Source organism: Neopsephotus bourkii, unplaced genomic scaffold, assembly GCF_033783945.1.
Source record: "Neopsephotus bourkii isolate Nb327-2 ecotype Australia unplaced genomic scaffold, CSIRO-AGI_Nbou_v1 NB_1500, whole genome shotgun sequence".
Classification (NCBI taxonomy): domain Eukaryota; kingdom Metazoa; phylum Chordata; class Aves; order Psittaciformes; family Psittacidae; genus Neopsephotus; species Neopsephotus bourkii.
Genome location: NW_026901976.1, coordinates 705,279 through 712,377, shown reverse-complemented (window position 1 = coordinate 712,377; position 7,099 = coordinate 705,279).

The window sequence follows — 7,099 nt, the reverse complement described above, 5'->3', positions numbered from 1 at the left end:
TAACAGTTCTCCCACAAACAGGACTCCTAAGTTTGTGGACTTTATGTTTCTTGAGGAAATAGGATCAAAAGATGCCACAGAGGCCTAGAAAACAGAAGGCAAATAAACCTTTAGACCACTCTTTCTAGGCCTTGGGTTGTGATTCATGTCTTTTAATTACTTCACATCATCAATTAAGTGTAAAAAATGGCCTCCTTGGATGGAAGCCAAACTGGCTGAACATTTGGATGTTGGATGAACTGTGGATTTAGGGCAGTGTGGAGGCTATAAAAAGGAAAATAAAGAAAATAAAACTATTTTTCTACAAAAAAGGACTGAAAAACAGGCACAGCAGTAGTTTCCTATAACATTGTTAATATCTCTTGTTTTAGAATTGCTCATAATCACCAGGTTGACACTGATTTGCATATCTAATCTTTTAAAAAAGATCTGTTTCATGGTCAACTGGCTTGTGTTGTGCTATTTCTCAGTCTTTCATACTGCTTGTTTGTAACTGCAAATGTAATAGTGCTGACTGTGTTTTTGCACAGGACAATGGAAACATGGACAAGATGGCAAAGTGTGCCTTAATAGTCAAAAAAAAAGAATCACAAAAACAATTATTTGCTTTGTAGTTTTACCCTGGCCAGTGTACTGTGGTAACAGCTATGCAACTGCACAACTTCTGTCCTAGAACACATGAAAAGGAACTTTAAGAGCATAAAAACCACCTTCTTGGGGGAGTCTTGTAGTAGAAGCCAAGCATTTTATCCCTAACAGTCATGGTAAGGAGATGCTAATTAGGAAGAGCACACAAGCCTGGTTAATATCTGTTGTTTATATTCCTGAGTTCCAACAGCATCCATTGTAATTGGATTAAGGATGCTGAAGAGTTTGTCCCAGTCTTTAGCATTCATTCATATTGCCATTAGTTTTTCTTCTCTTTTGAATTTCCTGGTACAATCTGCCTCCATGAGCACTTGCGGAGTGCAGACTAAAGACTGCTTCTTTACCATGTACTGCGTAAAGAAGTACTTCTACCAGTTTAAAACTGATGTCTTGCTTAGTTCAGTGAGTGCCACTAGTTTTTGTATTGCAGAATTTCATGCAATACTTAGGTGCTTTTATAAATCTTAACTGTATCCTCCTGAGCCTCCAAGCTGAGTTCCCACCTTTTTATATATCACATGTAAGCTGGATGTTCCACTGCCTTGGTCATTTTAGTTGACCTCTTCCACATCTTCCCTAATGTCACTATATTCTTCCGGACACCTGAGGCCAGAAGCGTGCACTGTACTGAAGGCCAAGGTTTTACATAGTGCCAAACTGTTTCGTTATTGGTGCCTCCCTGGATGATACCCACCATTTTGTTTGTGTTCTTTTGTCTACCCCTACACACTAAGCAGATAATCGCAGAGAACTGTCAAGCATGACTCCAGGATGGCACCTCTGGTAGCTGCTAGGCATTAATATACCACATATGCCTGGGTAAAATGACTTTTCCCTAGATGTATTGCCCTGTGTTTATCTATGAGAAGCTGATTTGCCACCTTTTTATGAGCTCTTTCTGTCTTTGTTTCCCTTTGTTTCCCTTCCCTGGAGAAGTTTAGTATTGCTTTTTCTGTGTAAGTGCTCTTTTCTCCAGATCATTGATGAAGATATTGAATGGAACTGGGCCCACCAATCCCCCCCCCCAAACTGTTTTCTACCCTGAAAAATGAACATTATGCTGTGCTCTTTATTTCCTACCTTTTCAACAGCCATAACTTCTGTATCCTGTTACCTTTTAGTAAATCCACAAACTGACTTTTCCTCCAATCCTGTGACAGCTTTGGTCTTCTATAAACTTAGGTGTGGAACCTCATCAAAGGCTTTTTGAAAACCCACGTAGTAGGTCCACTGGATCTTGTGTAGCCAGTAAGCCTCACACTATAAGGCAAGCTATGTTATTAAGATTTTGTGACTGAAGAAGTAAATCCAGAGAAAGTCCTACTTTTCCAGAACCACAGCCCCAGAGATGTGGTAGGAGAATCTCAGCATTATGGGACCAAGCCACTGACTTCCATTAGTGGACAATCTACCTATAGTACATTTGAGCATGGTGTAATTTCAAGTGTTATTAATTCCAGTCTTCCTGAATTCCACTCTTCTCTGCAAGTCTAGAATATAAAATAATTTCTAAAAATAACTACTGCCACCGTATATTTTAGTTTGTGTCCCAAATTTTGTGCAAGAGGCAATAACTGAATTCTTTTTGTGTACTTCTGTGTTTCTATCTGCTTGTTTTCTTTCAGAAGATAAGCTGCTCCTAATGCTCAGATTGAAATGTCTTTTGGCTATCAGTATTGCCATGGCAGTGACAGTTACATGGGGTGAAGAAAGAAACAGAATTCACATTTTTTGGTTTAAGTGCTTGTTGTGCAACAGAAGGCCAAGTCACCGAGCTGTGTCATAAAACAGCAATGTGAGGAAGAAGAAAGAATTGACTGGGACAAATACTGTACCTTTTCCTTCACTTTCAGTCAGGGTTGTTCATTGTTTTCCAGTCATACACTTTATTCTAGAAAAACACAGACATTTCTGTTTCATTTTAGACAACACCAATCTGTGTGCTCACAAACTGTGAATGACTCTGTTCACCTGGCCATGATGGTTAGAGGGTGTTCCGTAACAACAACTGCTGGATCAGGTTGCCCTGAGAAGCTGTGGCTGCCCCATCCCTGGCAGTGTTCAAGGCCAGGTTGGACACGGCTTGGAGCAACCGGCTCTAGTGGAAGGTTTCCCTCCTGTTTGAACTGGATGAGCTTTAAGGTCCCAAACCAACTTATGATCTGATATTTTAACTGTATATAAAGATATTTTTTTTTACTGGAACAGCCTTCTAGGTGAATCATACGCATTGCAACCTGCTAGATGTATTATAGTTGGTTGCGTTAGTAATGCTGGTAATCTGTGAATTAAAAATTAGGTGGATTTTAAGACACAGCCACGCTTTTTTGTCTAATATATAAATGTTTTGATGTTGATAATTTCAGCATATGTATTAGCTGCAGAAAAAAACACTTGTTCTGCAAGAGAGCCATTGAGGCTATTAGTCAACTGGAATGCTTCTCAAGAGCAGAGAGGGCTGAATTGACACTGAAGTCTCTCTGTACCTTCCCTGCAGCAGGCATGAGGAGACATGCTGCAGTGGGTACCAGTGAACCCTGGGAGACTGTAACGAGTGAGTTCGGATTTGGGGGCTAATGGAGCATCCCCGCGGCTGAAGAGACCCCCACACGGCCGGCAGACTCTTAACAGATGCCGGGAGCTCCTCGTCTCTTCGGCCAGCTCGCAATTCCCCTGCGTACCCCGCCCGTAGCGCTGCTTCCGCCTGCGGCGGGGCGGGGCCGGGGCCGGGGCCGGGGCCGAGGCAGAGCCCGGACCGGGGTCTCTGTACCCGCCCGCTCTCTGCCCTCTCAGCGGGATGGGGCCGCGCTGGGCGCTTTCACCGCGCTGTTCCACGCCGCGGGCGGCCGGAGAGAAGTGAGTGCGGGGGGAAGCCGGGGGCAGCCGCCGCTTCTTGGACCTTCGTACCGGTTGCAAAGCAGGGGCGAACCCGGGATCGTGGGCACCGCGGGCGTTACTGTAACTGTGTTTTGGCAGTCCCTGGAGGTAGCTGTACCCCTCTGTTTGTGCCTACCTCTGATCCTACAGAAGCCTCAGCCCCGTTCTTAGGCTTCTTTAAAGTACATTCTGCTCCCTTTGCCGATATCGCTGTTATTTCCTGGGTTCCCATAGCAATGACTAATCCTTTTTCCTAGATTTTCATTGGAAATGGGTTGAATTTTGAAGCACGCTTGAATGTTTGCAAAAACTACGAGTGTCCTGGCAAGTGCAGAGTATAAATCTGTATGTGCTTTACAGTGTTGTTGAAGCAGGAAGAGTTCGTTGTGCTGTGTTGGATCCCTAAAACTAGTCCCTATTTACATAGAAACCCCTTTAATTTCCATCTATGACGTGATGCAGGTGGGATGTTCTCTTCTATATCCACTGTTTGCAAATGAATGCTTTTAAGTATTTAAAACAAAGTGTTTGATGGGATCTATTGGACTTTGATTCTGTGTATGCTGTGCTGGTGCATTGATACCGTTTTTCTATCTGATTTTAAAGTGTTCTGGCCTGTGAAGATAAACATGGAAGTGGTGCTGAGATGTCCAGGTTGTTGCTGTTTCATGGATGTGTACATTGTATATATGTTTATTTGTATTAATTCAGCCTTGATAAGACAAAGGTTCACAGAAACCAGGTGAGGATGTCAGAATGTGTATTGAATGCAGAATTACTCAATGGTCTCTTATGGACTCGTGTCAGAGGCAGGAGGGCTGTGGGTGACAGCAGCTTTGCTATTGTACATATTCACACTTGCGATTGTTGTATCAAAGTTCGTGATTGAAAGTCTTAATAGAGCATTGCAAAAGCCATCTGTGATAGAAGCAACGCTACCTCGGTAAAATAGTGTGTTTCAAAACAATAGAAAACTGCCAATTCTGGCATTTGGCATTGACAGAAGACAGTTATCCCCTCTGGCAGTGTTTCTGGCTGGTACACCTGAGGTCTCTTGGGAAGCTCCTTCATCTGCCATTTACACTTGGGGCTCACACAGCTTCTCCTTGCCTGCTCTGCTCTCAGTGGTAGGTATCAGCCTATCTCCCTTAGGTGCATCCTCTACGATGTCTCCATATAAGGTGAAACCTGATGTGGCCCATCCTGACTTCCTGATCCTTTCTTGGGAACCTGCTCATCACCTGCCCTGGTCTGGCAAGTGATGAGGATACAGCCAAGCCTGTTTTCCTGCATCTCAGGCCCTACAGTCTAATTCCTCTTGTTTCAAGCTTTGCCTGAGTATCTTTGCTTTCCATAAGGGAACTGTATATTTTAAGGCTCATCAGCTTTGACAGTGCCTTTTACTGTGTCAGGTTTAGTGGATAACGTAATTTATTAGGGCAATCTTTGGGAAGACCGACCAACTTTTGGATACATGAGCCTGAAGTTTTGATACAGAAGAGCTGGTGTTCCTGAAAATGTGTAAGTTTTCCTGAGGGCATATGTAATAAGACATACTATGTCTTCCTGCAAACTTCAGCTTGCTTCTGTTATGTTGTATGTTGTGAACAGCTTCCATATTCTATGGAGCCTTCTCCCATCTCTTTCTGGGAATGTGTTTTCATTTTATGGTGGTGAGTAGCATGAAGTAGAATCCCTAACAGTAAGCAAAACGACAGTGTTCTCAGGGAGGGGGAATGTGGACTTGCAAATCTGTTTGTATGTGGCTATTCAAGAATTCCTGCTCTACAGAAGTACAATATAGGATGGGAGAACAGTTCACATAATGGACCCATAATCTTAGATATTTGCAGGAAAGCAGCTTCAGAAGAAGCTTTATGGTTTGAGTATAATTGATACAGCCAGATACAACTCCAGCTGGCTTTGGTGAGACTGGGTGGTATCTGGTGACTAATCTTTCATAAATTATTTCTGTAAATGACCAGTTTAAGTATTTTGAACAGGATTCTGTTTTTTCCTGTCTTCAGCAGTCTTGGTAGCTCAGCAAAAGGTATCTGTCTACCTCAAGTCCTTTCCATAGCAACAGACTTTAACACCAGTCCTTGGTGACTTCATTGTGGTTTCATATGCGTAAACAACATTACACACCAGATGTAGTTCCTGTTCAGACTCCTTTGTTTGACAGCTTAAGATTGAAGAAGATAACTGTATGAAAAAGAGATCAATAAAAATGTAGATGTGTGAGTTAGGATTAAAATACTTAAATATCTTTCTTTGAATGGCCTCCTTAGGTGAAAATTAGTGTTATGTGAATTCACTAATATCTAGATATTAATCCAATATATTGATATATTAATAGATTTGTTAATAAATACATTAATAAAACATGGCATGTTTTATTTCTATTATAGAAGATACTTACATTTAGCTACACATAAAGTCCAAGAATAGAGGAATGAGCTGTAAGGCAGGAAATAAAAGAAATTGTTCATTATAATTAATATTCAGCACGTAGTGAATGCAATACTTCATGACATGCTGTGAGTGGTTGAGACCTGGACTTCCTCACCGATAGCCAGAGCCAGGTTGGTGCATTGGATCAAGCCCTTCTAATTTGGAAGAACTCTGAATCCAAGTCTAGTTTAGTAGTTCATGGCTTGGGTTCAGCTCTGGTACAGACACGAGGGTCTCAGTTGTGCTTGGCCTCACTATCTGTGTGCAGGGGACAGCTTTCCCTTCACCAGTGCTGCTCCACACAGCACAGATACAGCCGCAGGCCTGAAAATCATGAGACAGAGGAATGTTCTCTTCTAGCTTTACCTTCCGATGGGTAGGAAGTAGTATATAGGCAATCCTGGAAACAATTGTGTTTGTGCATACATATTTAGAAGAGTCTGTACTGAACCCTCTGTATGGAAACTGCTGCTAGTCCACTCCTCTTCAGTGAAAAATTAGGTCACAGATCTACTGGATGTCTGTAGTGTAGATGGGAAAATTATTCAGACGATGAAGGGACTCTGGACAGAGACCTTGAGTCACCGACTTTTTTGCATGTCACTTCTTAATTATTGCTTAATACACATCACTGAACAAATCTTCCTTGTGAGTTGTGTAGGCAAAAGCAAGCAGTTTACCTATTTCTGTGCCAAAATACATTGCTTAATTTGGTTGATGTGTATAGAACTAGACTAAATTTCGTATTTAATAATGTGTGTGCCACTGCAGCTTGACAGTTGAGGCATTTTACTCCTACTTGTACTTGTCAAATTAAATAAAGTCTTCCAAAGTCTTCATTTTGTCTGTATAAATATCTTAAAGGTCTGATGCCATTAGACTCTACCACCTAATCTGAGAAGTTCTAAGGCTATTATGCAAAAAATGCAGCATCAGGTTAGTTTTCCTTCACACGATTTGTTCATAGAACACAGAATCACAGTAAAAGCAGAAGACAAAATAAGAATTTATGGGAGGTACAAACAATAACAAAATGCAAAGATTGTGGAATAGATTCATCAGTTTTTTAGCCCAAAGTAGCCAATGGATCTGGATGCCAGATACAAATATCATACTTCCC